We start from the raw sequence: 20,550 nt of genomic DNA, 5'->3' as shown, positions 1-20,550 counted from the left end.
GGAACTGGGAGCACTGGATCCAGCACCAGCAATGAAAAGAAATACTTCAATGGAAAATAGTTAGTTTTTTTTTTCTCCTAAACTAAAAAGGAAGATAATATCATCCATCCTTTCTCTACACCAAATATCCATCTGGGTCACAGGGAACCTGGAGCCTATCCTAGGAGACTTGGGGCACAAGACAGAGTACACAGGGCACTACAGTACACAAATTCATACCCCCCGGGCAGTTTAGAGATGACAATCTGCCAGCGCATGTCTTAGGACAGGTGGAGGAAACCAAAGTACCCGGAGTAAACTCCTGAAGCACCGGGGAGAACATGCAAACTCCAGACACGCATAGTAAGACAATACTAGAAAGAAAATGTCTCATGCACTTTAACCACTCCAGCTTTCAGACAAAATCACACATCCGTTATACTGAATGGAGTCGATTTCATCCACAGAATATTCTACCCGGAATAGGGACACACGGAACAGACAGTGTCCTGTCATGTCATGTCATTTGACTCCTGCCATGTCAAATAAATCAAAATAGCAAATATTCACAACAGAATATGATATTGTGATCCATTGAGGGACCATCCAATAGGGAAGCGTGTCTAGAGGAAATCCTGTCAATAGGTGAAATCCTGCGGTGACAACAATGAAGATTAATGTGCAAACACCAGCAGCATAAACAGAGCCGCACCCAAACCCGTATACAATTAAAAACCAAGAAAATTGATTAATACGCAGCCGCAAAGGGCCCAGGAGTGTTTAAGCGATCTGACCGGGGCAGCCTCGCTGTTTAATTACAACTCCTCTAATTAGCAGCGGACGGTCAGCGGGGGTCTAATTGAGGCAGTGGGGAATGCTGTACCGCTTCCACTGATCATGCGGATGAGTATGCTCGACGGAATAACACGGCTGATACTGAATTTATCATCTTTATGTATGTCAAATTTTTATTGTAATGTCTGGTAATATCTTTTACGATGATGTATGTTGTAAGGTCTAGGAAAAAAAAAAACTATTTAATTTAAGGCAAACTTGTATGCAGATGTTCCTTAAAGGTGTTCCAGTGGCCACATACAGCACTACAACGACGTTAAGACAACATTAAGTTACACTCTATGCAGTGAGATGCGTACCTAAGAATTTGGACTTAAAGTGAAGAAATTAGAATTAAACTGCATGAGGTTTAAGTGTGAAATCTAGTTAAACATTAGAGGTAAGACAATATTATTGTGGATGAATACATGAAACTCAAACAATATATTTCCCAAACACACACACACACACACACACACACACACACACACACACACACACACACACACACACACACACACGGAATAGTTCTCAAATGTAAAATCTTGAAGCAATTAAAATTTTAATGCATTTTAAAGGAACCTGACAGCTTTAGTGTGCGTCTACAAACCGTGTGGAATGAAAGGTCAGAAATATTTACCTGGAAAACGTCAGGCACACAAAGAGAAGCAAAAAAACCCACACACGCACACACAATAGGAGAAGGAGGTGGGAAGTAAACGGTGGTGAGCAGCAACACAAAAATATAAATTGGATTTAAATTGGTGTGTAATGATGTCGTTTCTTCCACCTCGCTTTCTTTTTTCTCCTGCTGTAGTGAACGCACACCTGCTGCTCTACAAAGAATGTCTTCTCTCCAGGAAATAAGAAAACTTGGCTTTTCTAGACCACTGTGCCATCTTTCTCCTTATTTCTCATTCCATTTCACACCCACCAACCCACCCACAAATACACACACACACACACACACACTCACGATCAATGGCCTTTGTCCTGTGAGCCTGAACAGTTGATTTTTCCCCGAGCAATGTCAAGCTAAGAGATGCTTTGCTGTCACAGAGCCACAGCAGTGTGAAAGCTACACATCAACCCTGACTTATCATAGCACAGCTGCCAGCAGAGGGGTGTGTGACAGCAACACGTAGTGTCTCCAGACAGCAGCAAGAAGTGGTGTGTTCCTGTTAAGGTTAAAGGTGGCAGGATAATTGTCATGAAGCATGTAGGACCTTCCACACATAAAAATGTAATCCTCATTATAAAGTCCAGGAAAAATACTGAGCTTCGTGAACAACCTACACATGGCAGAAGTTCATATATATATATATATATATATATATATATATATATATATATATATATATATATATATACACACATACACACACACACACAATCACCTGGCACTTTAATAGGAACACATGTGCATCTGCTCGTTCTTGCATTTATCCAATTAGCCAATCGCATTACATCATTGTTAAGCACCAGTTTATCAGAAAGGACTACTGAACTTGATTTACTGTAAGTGTATTACTGCTCAAATAGCTGGAGGTATTTTCAGATTTCTGAAGAGTTTAAAGTGCCAAATAAGGGGTTTTACTGGTTCTGCTGAATGAGTTTCAAAGCTCTTCTAATTAATGAGGAATTATTAGGCATTACGGCTCATTAGAGACTATTTTGTCTTGACAGGAAACGATATTGCAAACCCTGCCCTAGCTTGATACTTTAGCCACTGTGCATTACTTTATCATGAGCACTTATCATCTCACTTTTCAGTACTGTACTAATATCAGACTCCATATCATGTTAATAATTTATAGTACTGAATATGTGCAATATCTCCCACTATGCCACATCACGACCGCACGCATTGTGTTTACGTCTCTTTTTTGCAGAGGAGTGTACATCTGTAGCATAAATAATTCAATGTATATACTGTAGATGCTTAAGCACTCTTTATGCACATGACAATAAACCCGATTCTAGATGGTTATGTTGTTGCTGTTGTTTTCTCCTTCAATCACCAAACCAATGCGATTCGGGTTCATTCAGTAAAATATAAACGTATCTACATGATGTCTATTTGGTGGAATATTGTATCGATCGTTAAAGCAGAGGTAAAAATAGGCACAGACCTCTGGCGGTTAATGAAGGTCTAAATGGGTCGATTCTGTGTTCTGTCTCGTCTGTAACCTACTTCAGGAAAGAAAAGGAAAGGCTCTGAGAAGCAGAACAGTCGAAGCTTATTGTTTTGTGAAAACAACATGGTTGCCTGCAGTCACACACACACACACACACACACACACACACACACACACACACACACACACACACACACACACACACACACACACACACACACACACACACACACACACACACACACACACACACAGGTACACTCCCCTCCCTCCTTTGGAAAAAATTCTCTTTCTCTTTCTGAATTCCTCCAGCGCTCTCAAGGCTACTGCTGGCACAAATTGCTTTATAATAAAAAGCCTGAATTAAAAGAGAAGGGAAAGCAGGGAAGGGAACAGGGACTGATAATTACTAGCGTTTCAAAGCAAAGGCCATCAACTCAGTCCTCATATCTTACAATCCCTAAGCAAACAGGCCACACAACCATTCCCAAGGTAATGACTCTCTCTCTCTCTCTCTCTCTCTCTCTCTCTCTCTCTCTCTCTCTCTCTCTCTCTCTTCCTGCACTGTAAATAAACCTGCACAAATCAAACACAAGGAAGCGCAGGAACCTGTTCCACGCATTCTTGCAGCTAAACGGGGAAGTAAAACCAGCGGTGTGGATCGAAAGGAATCAAGTTTTATCTTCTAGACAAGGTGCATTTCATTCATCACGTCTCGATAAACATCCTGAGATGTCCTCAGATGAGCACATTATCTTGCATTCTCGTCTCAGTCAAGTTAGTCTCAGCTGTTCTCTACCCACAGCTATTTTCACTCTCTTTGTTTACTCCTTTTAACTTATACTCTCACGGCGCAGCATTCAAACCGATCCGGCAGACCGTCAAGTACACACAGCCTCCAGGAAGTCACATGTTCTGGAATGCTAGCAGACCTGAATATGTTCATCAGACCGTTGACCACAAGAAACATACAATGATCATTAGAGCAACGATCATGGAGAAGGGGAGAAGAGGAAAAAAATAATAAAGAGCCGTAGGACATGAAATAAAGGAGTTCTTTATACGCTGTGGCGCTAATACGCTTCTCCATACATCAAATTATCAAGATATCGATCGTCTTTTCATAATGCAATGAAGCATTTGGCAGGCATCAATACGAGAAGCTCGCTGATGGAAATCCGAAATCAATAGCAATGTAAAGAAACTCATTACGGGCTACGGGAATCAGTGAACACAAGGAATATAGTCTGATTTGCGCAAAGGGCTTTACGTGAGGTGCTTTATAAATCTAGGCTTTATGAAGACACCCAGGTTAAATTATTCACTGTGGATGGCTTACTTCCTGTCAGGAAGTAAGTGGAAAATTTGTGACGCAATTGAAATGATCAGAATTTCTTCTAATCGCTGACAAAAATATGACAGCGTTAAAATAATACCACAAAGACTTCATGGAAAGTTAGTTCTTGCATTTATGTTTGAAATAAAGCTGTATAAATTGCTTTTTTTTGCTGAAAATCTGACAAAAGCACACTTTAAAGCAATTTCGATGGTGCTGAACATCATCATGGGTCAATAAATGTAAAGTTTTATTACTCATAACAAAACAAAAAAAAACACACAAATGGATGAAAATGGGCTGTTTATACAGGATGTGTTTTTGCTTTATTTAATGGACAAGACGTGAAGGCAGGCTATATTAAAAATACAACAAAACTACATTTAAACATCAGGACATAAATGTAGTTTGTCCTGTTACAGTTTTTACATTTACATTGTACATTTTCACAAACTAAAATGCAATCGTTTTTGTTGCCAATAACCGCAGCTACCTTTTAGTCGAAGGGTCAAAGATGAAGACGGAAAAGAAAGAAAAAAAAACACAAACAGTTCTCTACATTACACCCTCAGACATCATGCTGACAGCCCGTATCCTGTGTGACACATCCTAATCTCAGCACAAAGAGTAACAGGCAGAGATTACACCAAATTACACTAATGGCACTCTGCGATTCAACCCCAAACCCTTCAGCACACATCTCCCCATTCACTCTATTGCATTCAGACACTTTACTGGGTGACTAGCACACGCATTAATGTACACGCATATACACTGAAACACACAAGCTCACACAAACACCCCCATGCCCCCTGTATCCACACTCCCACATATTCACACACACACACACACACACACTGAAAATCAGGACCTTGAGGTTATGCTAGTTAGTAGATATTCCATTCAGTGCTATTATCCATGTCAGAATAGACTCTGGAAAAGAACGAGGAGGGTGTGTGTGTGTGTGTGTGTGTGAGTGTGTGTGTGTGTGTTGGGGAGGGGGCTTGTCAACCCCTTGCAAAAGGAGAGCAGCAGTAAAGCTGCTGGGCAAACAAAAAAAGACTGAATATGAATTATCAATGTCTACACAGCCAATAAGCACACACACAAACACAACTACACACACACACACACACACACACACATATATATATATACACAGTAACCTCTCAGTTTGGCCGTCTTTCTTTACCCACCAGGGGGTTTCAGAGTCTATATCCGCAGGCTTCTGTATCTCCACACACCTTAGGGACACATCGATGGTCAGAGGAAGCCAAATGAGCATAAATGTGTGTGTGTGTGAGTGTGTGTGTGTGTCTTCGCTGGAAATGGGTTTTGTTTTTTGACTGGGTTTCTTTCCCCAGTACACTATTACATGCCTCCTAAGGCTCACCACTGCCAAATCTTTCAATTAACACACTCAGTGAATCATTGGCGTTGGGTCCAACAAACCCGAACTAAGCAGAACAAAGTAGTCCTCTGAGAGAAGGAAGGGGAGACAGCACAAAAATGGAGGAAAGAGGAGCTGGAGCTTCGCTGGAAACCCACACTATTCATTTCTCTCTCTCTCTCTCTCTCTCTCTCTCTCTCTCTCTCACACACACACACACACACACACACACACACACACACACACACACACACACACACACACACACACACACACACACACACACACACACACATACCGCCTGGCATAAAAGAGATGCCCGGAACAAAAGAGCTGGGACGGCAGTAACACTAATTACCAAGCTGGTCTTTGACAAGCTCCTCCATCCTCCCCCCCTATTTTGAACAGGTCCTGACCCCCCTCTCTGTGCCCAACAACATCAGCAGTACAGTGTTTTAAAAGAAGATACTGGAATGCTCCGACCCATTGGGTTGCGTTTGGTTGAAAATCTCTGGGTGTTGTACCAAAAAAATCTGCTATAGGGACAAAAATCCTCTGTTTTTCTGTTTAAGGTTGTTGAGATTTCACATAACTGTATCATCAATCCCAGGCTAACTGACGCTCTGTATTGATCTCATGCAGCGATCTGAAAGCTGTTCAGCCTCCTTCTTCCCTTTCCAGGTCTCATCAGTATTCCTCTATCAGATGTCTCAATTTTGGTGTGAACAACACGCATCCAGAATTTCACAGAGAGAAATAGCAGAACTGTTCAAAACAACAAGTGCTAATCACACACCACACACACACACACACACACACACACACACACACACACACACACACACACACACACACACACACACACTGTTTATTTTCAGAGTCTTAAAGGATTGGAATCTGATATGTTCTTCTGCTGTAGTAACCCATTCACCTCAAGATTCTGCATTCTGAGATGCTTTTCTGTTCACCACAGTTATAAAGAGTGATTATTTATATTACCATAGCTTTCCTGTCAGGTTTAGCCTAACAGTCTATTCTCTTCCTCTCTGATCAACAATTCTCTCAGCAGAACTGCTGCTCATGACACTTTTTGTTTTTTACATCATTCTATGTAACCTCTACAGCGAACGACAAACTCAAAGCACCAACAAAGTCACTGAGATCACATTTTCCCCATCTCAAGCTCTTCCATTCTTCCCACTTTCAACAAAACTCTTAGTCGGTGCTTTGATGATGATGTTCTGAATCTCTATGTACTGTATATGAAATTAAAATAAGCCCATTTAAACATACACGTAGTTATGTAATATACATAATATTTCAATTTCATGAGTGTTTAATGTGTTAAGAATTGTGCAAATACTTTAAAACCTTTTTTTTTTTTTTTACAGTAAGTACTTTAGTTACTTGTCTTCACTTACATATTATTTCTATGAAAACAAAGTTAGCTTTAGGGCCCAAAACATGATGTCTATGAATGTTCCTTCAGAATGAATAGCACCTACAGTCATGTCATCTGTTGCCTCCCACAAGGTACAGATTTCATTTCACTAGTGTGCACATGCTACCCAAAAATGCCCAGTCCCTTGGCAGCTGCCTTTTGACTCACAGGAGCATCATAGTGATGGGAAGTGACTGCACAGTGGACTGAATAAATAGGGCTCAAGGGAAAAAGTTTGCATTCTCAGACCGAAATCCTTCCTTGAGGGTGTTAATTTTTTTTTTTAATGTGTCTGTGATAAGACTACTGTGCATGATGCTGTGTATTGTATAGCCACAGATTAGCACATACCCAACACAGACATTCAGCTAGGAACTGATACGTACGTCTAATACCTTCTCTCCCTCGAGCCAGTGAAACTCTGCACTAAGCTGATATAGCTGCTGTCACTCAGAGAGCTGTCAAAAATCCCATTCAGCCACCTCTAGTGACTACTGAGGTGCAAGATGACCTCTTTCTCAAGTCACCATACACACACATACACACATATTTCAGTGACCTCTTCAGCTTCTCTTGAAAGTTGATATGTATCAGTCTTGGCTTATATACGTGCTGAGCTTAAATAACAGATTGAGAACGTTCGAATCCCTTAAGCTGCAAAATACAGTCTGGAGACATGCAGTCACACCTGCTATTACTCAGCTTCCTTCTTCTGCATTCAAAAGGCACAACGCTCTGACACGGCGGTGTCTCCGAAACAGAACTGCATATTTTTTCTAAATTTTTTGAACATTCAACAGAGGTTTCAAGATAGAAACACAACTGCATCTAAAAGCTCGGTATGGAACCACAAGAAGTCTGCCAAGGGGGCAAAGTGCAGGGGAAACTCAATAACTATAGCTTCCAAGTAAAAAAGTAAGCGATTCCAATAACGTCTGAGATAGCGAACTCTTTTTTTTAACATCTTTTTCTTTATTGTTCAGCTGCTCACAGTATGTTCGTGGAAGAGTTGGGAGATTTTAATCATTTCTCAATCCTAGTTTTTGGGCTGGAGCCTGAAGTGAAATACAAAAGATAAAAAAAACTAATAAAGAACAGTGGAAGCAAGAAAACAAGAAAAAAAAAGAAAAAAGGAAAATGAACATGTCTATGCTACACACCTAACAGGTGAGCTGTACTTCCTAGTATCACTGCATTCCTCAATAATCCCCCACCTCCGCTAATGTGTTGATTCTACTGTGACAGCTCCTTTCATCCCCTCACGGCCTTCATGTTTGCGAACACAGCACTGCATGATCACTGAGTCCTTCATCCTTTGCAATTTGGCCTAAAGGTCAATATGCATGTTTAACAGAGCTCTGGCAGCTTTTAATCAAACGAAAAGTGTGAGGTTTAGCGTCTAAAAAAGCCCTTCTGCACTGATTATGCTAGGTGAAACCAAGCCAAACCGGCTCCGAGCCCTGCCTATCCGCTGCTCAAGTGTCATAATGTGTCTGTTTTGGATTCTGTCGAGAACCTGCGATCCAATTTCCAATGTTAACAATGCACACATAAATGAATGTCAAGTTGAGAAGGGAGGCACTCTTACTAAGTGAGATTTTTTTTTTTACCTCCAGCCATAAATGCTAAAACACTTGGTTTGCATTCCTCTGTAATTTAAGCGTCTGGGTTGCATCCATTGAGAGCGCTGAAAAGCACTTTCTATGGCATGGTAAGTATTTAATTGGCTGTCTGCTTGATCATAGAAGCACATTTGATAACGTTAATGACAGGCTGTACGACCTGAACGCCCAATCCTGTCAGTAAATGCAGTTTTCCTAAAACAATATCTCTACAGGAGGTTTACATGTGTGTGTGTGTGAGTGTGAGTGTGTTTCTGCATGTCTGCATGCACTCTTCTTTGTTGGAGAACAAAAGCACCACCATGGCGGCGCGTTCCATATCAATCCCATGAGCAAATTTGGACACCATCGCCCTCAGTGTCTGCTGTGTTGGCTCAGAGATGAAAGCAAAATCAACAAGAAGAGCCAGTTTGACAACAGACCACCTGCGCTTTATGGTTCACAGAGGACACTCGTGACTGAGGTGAGCGCTGATGACCTTTAACCTCAGGCGGACGATAAGGCATGACCCTAGCGAGTCTGAAAAAAAGAACGTGCGGGAGAGGAAGACAAGCAGAGCGGGGAAAAAAGGAGACAGAAAGCACAGACAGCTACTGCATGGATAAACCTAACCCTTCAGCAAACACACAGCCGTCACTGCAGGCTTGCTGAAGGAATTAGGCAGCAGTGACATGCACGCCATCCCCTTATCTCCTAACACATTCATCAGCCACAAACATAAACACCTGCTCAGAGCTCAATCCTGATAGACAGCTCTTCAGTCTGTCTCTTACAAAAGTTATAAAATAATGTATCATAATATTTCAACAATGTATGAAAGAACCGAATTTTTTTCCTTCCTGCTAAACCCTTCCACTCTTTTATTTTTCCCTTTGTACTTCTGTTCAGGCTATAAAACACTGGTATTGAGATAAATAACACCACGTTATGCTTATCAAAGGTATCATTAGCATTTTTATAACCCCGACTGTCTCTGTAGTTACTCGCAGTAAACAAAAAGTTGATGATTGACGTCTTTATTATGTTTTATCTGGATGTCTTACCTGTTTACTTTTGTACTTTTATAAATTGACTGTGACTTGGTTAGCAACTCTAAATATCATCTTACACTTTGTGTAAAATCTCTAGGTATTAGAGATAATATTTTAAAATATTTTCACCTCATTTTGAACACCAGGACATTGCCGTTCAGGTTAGCATGCGGTGATAAGATTTTTGGATGGAATAGAACAGTTATAGCTAGCTAGGTTTTTCTTCATCACAAAGCAACTTGAAACACTAATGAGCGGGGTTGCCAAAATCTTTTTGTTTAACTCAATCTTAAAGATCACACAAAAAGATCTGAAACTAGCCCATAATGTCCAGAAACTAGAAACAGGACACACAAATGTCAATGTTTTTTCTACAATGTGACACATTTCTTAATTGCAGTATCTGTACTATGACTTTTTATCATATATATATATATATATATATATATATTATATATATATATATATATATATATATATATTAACCTCCTAAGCTTGTACAGCACTGATAACTACATTAGAAAGTTAAAATACTAGATCAGCGTTAAGAAGTTAGAGAATCATCTTGATCATACAGTAAATTGATTTCACCTACAAATAAAAGCATCTGCCAAAAATCAATAATTGTAAGTCCAATCTTCCGGCTTTGCCCTGCTGCACTTTCAGTCCCACACTACTTTAACCAACCTTAAAGCCGATTTAACCACCAAAACTGAAAAACACTCAAAACATAAACAAGCCTCGTCGAGACAAAACATTGTACAAAATGCTTCACACTCTGTTTATTCTACAGCAGAGCTGTCAAACATCATTCCAGACAGGACTGGATGGACAGACTGCTGTCTGTGTGGTGGCAGGACTGGGAGAGTTAGATAACAGAATAAGAAAATCCATCAAAAATATCCTCCAGGGCTCTGTGGTCAAAAAGCTGCCCTTTTACTGCCTCTGAGAGAGAGAGAGAGAGAGAGAGAGAGAGAGAGAGAGAGAGAGAGAGAGAGGACTCAATCAGTGCTGATTACAAACACAAGAGTCAATTCTGTCCCCAGCACACTAATCTCCACAGCCGTGTAGTACAGTAGAGGGAGGAGAGGAACATGCTTGTGTAGATATCAGACTGTATTACAGGACTTCTTTGTGTACTGAATGTCTCCCACAATGGAATTACCGGCCAAGATCAGTAGGAGGCTCCAGCTTTCTGTCTGACCTGATAAAACTGAACGAGGACTCTGTCAAAAACACACTCTCCGATAACATAATCATCGCCTATTGGTCTTCTTCCTCCTTTTTTATATCTGTCTCTCTTCCACTCGGAAGATATCCCCAAAGCAACAACCTCTGGCAATGCATTCATCCCATAGATACGAGAAGAGAGGCGGAAGAAGGAAGAGCGAAAAAGTGAAAAAAAAGCCGGTGAGGAGTAGAAGCAGGTATGAGCGTATAAATAAGGTCTGGTGACAGCAGAGGTAGTGCTGGATTAAGAGAGGCTCACACACAACAATTAGAGATGCATACGTGGCTGCTGGTGATGGATCGCAGGCCAGGAGCCTTGGCCCACGTTGGGAATTTTTCAACCTCAGTCTCATTACATTTGCTCAGGAACTCTGCTGGGGTTTGGGAGCACACAGGGAGTAAATAGGCCATCGCTGGAAATTCAATAATGCATGCTGGACTGTGTGCTTCTCGGCTTCATTGGGTTATGAGATAGAAGGAGATTGAGCTATCGTGCTCACATGAGAAGCTCACTGGACAAATATTGGCCTTGCTCGACTTTGCTCCGCTGAACAGGAACGTCAAATCAAAGCAGGCTTCTTTTCGGCTTGTCTTAATCCTACAGTTTCTCTTTCTCTATCCACCAACCGCTACCCCATCAAATTTTAATTGGCAAGGCATGAGCCTTTCTTCACCGACAACCACTAGCCATTCCCCAGTGCCTCACAATTCTCTGGCTGTCAGCAATTTACACTCCAAAGATAGGGACCGCTTCCTGAAAAGAATAAAAAAAAAGAAAACAGAGGAAAGAGACATAGAGAGGATATTTTACCACATACGTTAAATTAATTTCTATAATACGGCTAATATGGAGGAACGCCTGCCATGCTGATATCTCACTATTCACAATAGCACCGTATTCATCTTCAGAAGCTATTCGGGGAGGAGGGGAGAGGTGTGTGAATAGCGAAAGCTCCAGCGCTCATTACGTCTTCCCTCCTTTCTTTTGTGCTCAGGGGCTGATAACACAACCCCTGCTCTCCGATACTGGCTAAAGCTGAATACCACAAACACACACACATACACACACAGATCTGTTCCATCAATTTCTTTAGCTGCTAATGACTTTATCGGCTCTACATATTAAACCTTATTCGATGCAGCTTCATAAACAACAGTAGCCAAGCGGTTGCAAATAAATTAACAAGAACAACACAAACCCAACACACACACAGTCAGTCAAAGGTACCATCTTGAACGAAGCCCAACTGTGTGATACACTGCTTTCATTAGGAAGATTTCCAGTCGAGCACATTGCTGAGTTATATAAAGATAATAAGCTAATGTTTCATTCGTCTGCCTAGTGAAAGATTCCCTGACAAACAGACTTGGGAAAATGACGGCAGGATCCTCGTCTCTCTCCTGGATCGTTAATGAGTTGCCTCTCCACAGGTAGTTGCGTGTCTTTGTGTATATTTGTGTATGGAAAACCCGAGGGGTTGTTAAATATTGAGGCAGAATCTGAAAGCGTGGATGGTTAATGTCTCGATACTGAAAAAGACACAATGGAGCAAAACAAAAGAGAAAGGAACGAGGTGAAGGCAGAGAGATTCCCCCACCCCAGACAGACAGACACTTACTCACATGTGCACACACACACGCATCTCTATAAAAGCCTCCCCTCTGTCTAGGATTGTGGCTTTTCCTTTGCCAGGGAGCAAGCAGTGGCTTTTTCTCAGCAGGAAGGAAAAGGCTAATTTTATCCAAAAAAAAAAACAACCTTGAATTGCCATTATCGAGGAAGCAGTCAGCCAACATCAGAACCATCAGGCCTGCTTAAGAACCTATGAATTACGCTCCTTTAAGATTAACCCTGAAAGTTTCCAAATATACAGCATATGCATTCTGAAAACCTTCGCACCATTGAACCTTCATCGTTTTGGGTGTGCCACTGGATAATCAGCTAAACCTACCCTACACTATAAGAGTAGAATTTTCTTACAAAGAATAAAGGCATCATTAAAGATCATTACAAAGCTACAGATGCATGTTATTAGTGCTGTTTTTCCTGGCATAGATACTTATTTACGTTTTAATAAAACACTCATCACACAGATAATGAATTAAAAATGAAATGATTGAATTAATTCATTCATTCATGTTACAGTATTTGTGTTTTCATGGTAACAACATGGCGGTTTCCTTCAGGTACTCCAGTTTCCTCAACTAGTCCAAAGACATCCAGTGTATGCTGATCGGCATCTCTAATTTGTCTGTAGGGAATAGGTGTGTGAGTGTGTGTTCGATTGTGCCATGTGATGTGCTGGCACCTGTACAGAGGCTCTCCTGGGATAGACTTCAGCCTCCCTATTACCCTGTGCCAAATAAGGAAGCGGACAGATGGATGGATGGATGGATGGATGGATGGATGGATGGATGGATGGATGGATGGATGGATGGATGGAGGGTAACATAATTGTACTAATGCTGTAATCAAATCGATTTGTTGTTGCTGTTGTTATTGTTTTTCACAGTGCAAACACTGGAAAAAAGAAACGAACGAGATTAGGATACAGATCCAACACTAGCATCTGTCTATATTTTTCTCTTTGTGTGACTCATCTTGCACCCATCCATCCTCCCTCTCTCTCTCTCTCTCTCTCTCTCTCTCTCTCTCTCTCTCTCTCTCTCTCTCTCTATCTATCTATCTATCTATCTAAGCAAAGACTTATAAAAATATCAGCTGTGGAAACTCTTGAAATTGGGGAAATTTATTTACCTAGCATTATTAAAATTATTAAATTCCTGATCCCAGCCGAACAACCCACCACCCTTCCCCCTGCAGACAGACAGACAGACAGACAGACAGACACACACACACACACGCACGCACACACACACGCACACACACTGTAAAGCAGCGCCTGTTGTTAATTAAAAATGTACACCCACTTTGTTTAAGACACGGCTATATGAGAATCCAATGAGGAATTTGTTCCAGGAACTTTATACTTGTGTAAGGGGAAAAAAAACAACTTTTTAAAGACTTTTTAAAAACAACTAAAAACTCACTTAGAATGTGAGCTTACTTAAGTAAATTTGCTGTCCGAGATCAAACTTGCATATACTGTATACGCATGTGCAGTATCAGTGAGGAAAAGTGAGGACAGCTGTTCTAGACAGATTCATTTCATTCATTCATTCATTCAAAAAAAAACCTCTATTCGTTCCATGTGTATGAGGGCATCCAGACAAGACTGAAAGACATTAAAACATTAAGTTGAAATTATAATCCTCAAGTGTTCTTTAGTCCCTTAGGGGAGACCCTTAAGGATTCAATGTCAAACACCACAACAGAGAGAAGATACGAACACGTAATAGCTTTTCCCTAAGAGAACTATTCACTAATGGTGGAAAAATATGTGAACACAGAAACAATTGCCTTACGATTGACTATATATTCTCACGACATACGATTTAATATAATGACATTTGAGGATTTTATAAGAGTTAAAATGTAATGTCAGTATCTACTGCACTACTATAACACAATTTGATATTCAGCCCTAGAAAAAATGCTGACTGGAATTAGTGACCAACGAGCTAAATAGAATATATATATTTAAATGGATATTAATATATAATTATGTATGTGAGTGTGTGCAAAGATAACCTGTATTAATTCCAGTCATCTTACTACACTATATAACAAACCGTTTTGAATTAAAAGTTTCATTCAAAAATAATATTGAGACATCGTTGAATATGTAAATATTAAAATCATTTTAAAATATGTAAATCATTTGTAGCAGCCTCAATAAAAATATAATATTATGCCTGGCAATTTTTTCACAGCAGGCAAAAGATCACAGAGTAGACTTTGAGTGACTTTAAGTGAAAATAACCCCATGATGCACCAACAAGATTGAGAATCGTTTTGTAATGACATCATGAAGGGTTTTTACGATTCCCACGCTTTCACATAGAGATTTTCATCCATAGTTTTCTGCCTTTTTATTTGATCAAACCTTTGAAAAGGAGCTATCACAAAGTTTTCCACTAAGCCCTGCTTTCAATACCACACCCATGCTGAAGAAAAAGAGCAAAGGGGACAAAGAGCAGATCGGTCCAGTGTACACAGTCCTCGCTTCAACACATGCTTTCTACAGTCTCTCATAGCAAACCTGGTGTTGCATAAGCTCATCAGGTTTAGTCATGTCTCATACTGTCCCTACAGTGCAAACAAGGACTAGTTTCTCCAAGACAAAAACAAGCACACAAAGCAACTTCTTTTGTCTTATTCGTGTGTGTGTGTGTGTGTGTTTTATTTTTCCGAATTGTGTGTGTGAGCCTTGTGAGTGCTTGATGACTCATTACCTGCTTAGCATGGGGTGACACAATGACTTCTGGTTGAACTTTAATTCGAACCACTAGCCTCGCTAACTTTAGAGTGCACCCCATTTAATGAACACACTGGTTGGTTTGGCTGATCCGGCACGCCTCAGGAAAACTTCGTTGGCCAATAACCTTAAGCGCAGGCTGCTTGTGACTTTTCCGTCACCTCAATAAAAAGCAGGGTGATTGAATCAACTCGAGGAGGTCAGTAGACACGTGTTCATTTCCCAGAGTTTGCCTGAGCCTGGTGGTCACACAAAGCTCTCCCTGTCCTGCCTGACATTTATTGCATAAGAATCAAGTTATAGTTCTCTCTTTTTTTCATTGTAGCTGCTTAGGGACCGATCATCCTGAGACAATTCTCTTTTTTCTCTTTCTTTTCTGTCTTTTTCTTCCCTCACCACCTTCTATTCTCTTTCGCTGCACTCGGCTTCATCGACATCAATCTCCCTAGCTTTTCAGTTCTGTCCTTCAACTCAGCAATCTATCTCATTTCTATATCTATTCTCTGACACATTCCTATGTTTTTCCTGCATAAATACATATCAATGAAACTTAAGCCCATCCTGAATTGCTGCATCTTTGCTTTAGAAGTATCTCATTCCTAGGATGTACTGCTGTTTCCAAGGACAGCGCAGAAGGTATGGAATCCCCCTGAGAGCTTAAAGCACACAGATGGATTGACGCGCGCACACACACACACACACACACACACACACACACACACACACACACACACACACACACACACACACACACACACACACACACCTTCCCCCACCAATTGCTTGCTTAAGATGCCATCAGGAAGTTTGATTAGAAGATGGTTTTTAAGTCCATCTCTCCACTGAAAACGTTTCTCTTTTAACTCCCTCTTAGGAATCACTACAAAAGATCAGGTGATGGGGCTTTTTCATCTGGCGGGAGACTGGAGAGGAATCTTAATGAATCGAGATACTGCTGGCCCGTGCTTGATTTCATTTTCAAGGACTTGTGGGGCATTCTCAAAGCTTTTCCTCTCTGATAAAACAAAGCGACAGTTATTATGGAGAAGAGGTGCAGACAGCGACAGCTTATCAGCTCGAACTTTTTTTTGCCTGCAGCTCTTCCAGGCGCTCTTTTCTTCTATCCTGTGTGTCCGAGCAGTCTTAATCTTTGAGCCTCCTGGCCCATCCCTGAGCCTTGTCCAGGTGGAGCTTGATTCAGCCACTGAGCTTGGTTTATCCGTAGATTTATTACACAGCTGCGGTCCTCAGAAAACACAGGAAACCGATGCAGACAGGCAGCACGGGTCTGTGCAATCAGAGAGGGATTATCTACAGAGAGCCACTACTTTGGAAACGAGTGCTCTTAAGGGACACTCCTGTAGCTGGGCATTCTATAATTCTCTAAAGCTACGGCTAATATTGAAAAGGGGGATAACATGCAGGCAAGTCAACTCGTAGCAGATAAAGCAACCCTTCTCTTAAAAATCACCTGCATTTAAGTGGATCTTATGAGGCCAGTTCAAGGAAAAAGAGAAAGATGAATATACCTTTTAGCTCCTTTTCTCGGGGACTAATCTCAAACTAGCATGTGCATTCCAACAATAAAAGAACCACAAATTCATTTTCTGTTATAGGATCAAAAGAGTGGCGAGCTAGAACAAAACACCGAAGATTGGACCCGGCATCATTTCATCACCATAGCAACAAGAAGTTACTTTCATGAACACCATTAAAATAGGACATGAACAGTGCTGAGGGGTTTTGAAGATAATAAAGATAAAATAAAATAGCTGTGAACCAGTGAACCGAGGAAGGAACAACTGTTCTACTGCCAACGGCACAGAATTAAATAAAAGATGCATTGCTACCTTTAATACTAACAAAAACCTCACTCAGGATGCTACGGTCATAATAAAAAGCTACAGACATAATATATACCTCAGACAATAATATTTACCTTTCTTATTACATAATCCAATGTCTTTGTTTTGCTGTGTAGAGACACTGAAGAATTTGAATTAGGATAGCAACATGTGTTCCTAAAGTACTGCTAATACCGAATACTACAAATTCCTCTGACCACATGGACAAAAATTTGTTAATCACATTACAAAAAAAAAAAAAAGTTTATGCTGAACGGTTGACATCTTTTGTCACATATCTCTCCAGAATATGGACATCTGTGATGTAAATTGTTCCCTGCACTTCCTTGTATGCACCGTAACCCCACAGCTTGTGAGGCTTCCACGCTAATTTTAATGTAGGACAACTTACCTTAGACAACCACACGCTCAGAATAATCAGCTAAATAATAAACCGTACTTGTAGTTGTGTAGTATGTGTGTAGATACTGAATAGGATTTTACTTCATTCAGTAAAGAAAGTTTACACTTACAATATCATTTTTGTGCTACATTTTAGGAAATTCTGCATGTTTTTGTATGTTTTTGGATTCTCTGAATTATCTCCAACACCATGTTTGCTAAATAAATTGTAGGGAAAAACAAAGTGTTCAGGATGCGGCCAGTTGAACAATGTGCCCATTCTCAGAGTAACACACAGAAATATAGGATTTCCTGTGTAGGTGTAAAAGCTACCACAACTCGTAACTGTTGAGGTCAAAGGGCAGTACTGGGTATCAAGTAGTGCTCCTAAACACAGTGAACTCCTCTATGCTTTTTGAAAACTGACCCAGACACAAGAGTAGTATGAAAACTAACACAGCCTGGGCAACAGATGATGACCATTAAATAGTGCTGCCCGATCAGGTCAAAAACACAACAGAATGTGTGAGCACTCCGAGTCAGAGACAGAGAGCGGTTTGTTTCAGGACTGCCGGCGTGACCTCACGAACACAGGACAGCACCTCGTGCCTTTACTACATGACCGAACAATCCATCAATCAGTCCGTCATCTGACCTGGCATTCAACCTGAAAGGCGCAGAGTGTGTGAGGCGTTTGTGACGTCTGAAAAATTTCCATCTTCCCTTGTTCTCTGCTGCAGCTGCCACTGGTGTGGCTTCACCAACGAGCAGTTTAGGGACTTTACACAGGACTGAAAAAGTGCCGTGTGTCCACTTCTACACAACCCTTCACCCATGGGTTTCCGTTATTACCTGCTCGCACCTGCCTACACAGCCGGCATGCGGTTTATACTTAGATCACTGGCAACATTCCAGTCTCTGGTCATTCAGGGGAAAGTGTGTTGGCCAGGAAGCCCGGCTGCCCTAACCTTTCACTGAGCACAATGTCAGCAGAAAAAATGCACCTGTTCGTGACACATTAACACCTTTTCAAGCCGACAAATGGGCAACAGCTAAAGCTAGACAACAACAACATACACAAACACACACAATGTAATATTACATTCAGCTGTCATATTCAGAGCAATACATTTCAGAGAAGGTGGGATCTAGCCAGCAAGCTCGAAATCACTAAAGAAAATCACAAAGATAGTGTGAGAGGAATTAACGCTGGCTTATATGATGATCTAAAATCAATATTGTGTTGAATAAACCTTTCAAAGATAAGGCACAAATCTCTAGTGTTTCTCTAACATACAATAAGAAGTAACTGAATTTAAATTCATTTATATTAAATGTATTATTTGGAAAGTACCTAATTGTATTATACATAACGAACATATTTATCATTAACAATTACTATATTTTTTTTCCCCACACTCTTTCTTAGTAGACCTAAATAACATTATACATGCCACTTATCACATTCTTCAGATACGATTTATTTTTTCTCATAACCTCTAAGCTCTAATTGTAAATAAAGGATTTGAGTTCCAAATCCTGGCTGTTATGTTAACCTCACACTTGGTTTCAATATGTTTAATCAAGCCTATAATTAATAATGTACAGAAAGTGAGAGTAGGAAAAAAGGAGAGATACAGAGGAAGGGAGGCATGGAGAGCCACACTGAGAGAAAACAAAGCTCTGCGGAGAGCCATTACTTTTCCTCTGAGTCTAAGCAGGAGACCACACAGTGAGCAGTGAATATATTAGGCACAGGGCAGCTCATGTAATAAAGTTAATGAAAGCCAAATAGCATCGGCAGCAAACCTTATGTATTGACTGTGGAACTGAGAAAAGTCAGTTACACAAATTCACATTTGTGCGTGTGTGTGTGTGTGTGTGTGTGTGTGTGTGTGTGTGTGTGTGTGTGTGTGTGTGTCTACTTCAGTAGAATGTTAGAAACATTTACATGAACACACACGAACGTAAATAGGTCACTAGTAAAATGCTTCTGTTAAGCGTTCTTTGCATTACAAATGATATAAGCAACGATGGTTGTTTTAAAAATTTTAGAAATATTTAATTGAATTTCATTATATTTTCATATTTGCTATGTTGTGTTCTTGCTTTAATAACAGTGTGGACTTGAGCTGACACAGACTACACATGTTTGTGTAGAACCGTGTTAGATCAAAACCATCAGTGTTCCAACTTTAGTGGAAGGGATGATACTCCTGGAACATCTGAACTGTTTGTACAAAGCAGTTAACAAAGGTTTATATCAGAAACCTGCTTGAACAATATCTTGAATGCTGAAAACTAGAAAACTAGATTTTTAATGTGGTCTCAGATCTTTAGACACCACTGTATCCTGTACACAAACATATAGTGTGTGTGAGAGAGAGAGAGAGAGAGAGAGAGAGAGAGAGAGAGAGAGAGAGAGAGAGAGAGAGAGAGAGAGAGAATCTGTAGCATTAGTTATTGTAGTCTCCTGTAAAAGACATTTTAAGGTCAAGTACAGAAATAAGAATGCACTTCGATGAGGTTCAATAGCATTCAGGTGGCACCTGAAAAGAAAAGTAAAAAGAACGAGAGAACTGAAGAGCCAACTTAAGTCACGTCAACTATAAATACGTCTGTGCACTCAACCGCGAACTTGAATAACACTATATTACTGCAGTGAGTGTGTGTGTGTGTGTGTGTGGCGGCATAGAAAGCGCATGAAGTCAGAATTTTTCCCTTTAATAAAGTGTGTAAGAGGAAAAACAGCAGCATTATCGGCTCTCCCCAAGGCAGAGAAGCTTTGTGGCTCTTGTTTGTCATTGCATGGCTGGGGAGGAGTTATACTTTATTTGTTTTTGCTGTTTTTCTTTTTTTCCAGGTCAATAATATACTAGTTCTGGACTTGTTTGATTCTAAAAAAAAAAAAAAAGTTGCAAGTC

General features: G+C 40.5%; 1 protein-coding gene across 3 annotated transcripts in view; it reads right to left on the bottom strand.

Annotated features, from left to right (window-relative positions):
• Positions 1 to 20,550, bottom strand: part of LOC113639324 (roundabout homolog 1) — a 199,227-nt gene that overhangs the window by 88,731 nt on the left and 89,946 nt on the right. The window lies entirely within an intron of this gene.

The sequence above is a fragment of the Tachysurus fulvidraco genome, chromosome 20 (genome assembly GCF_022655615.1).
Source record: "Tachysurus fulvidraco isolate hzauxx_2018 chromosome 20, HZAU_PFXX_2.0, whole genome shotgun sequence".
In the NCBI taxonomy this organism is placed as follows: Eukaryota; Metazoa; Chordata; class Actinopteri; order Siluriformes; family Bagridae; genus Tachysurus; species Tachysurus fulvidraco.
This window is presented reverse-complemented; position numbering and strand designations above follow the sequence as displayed.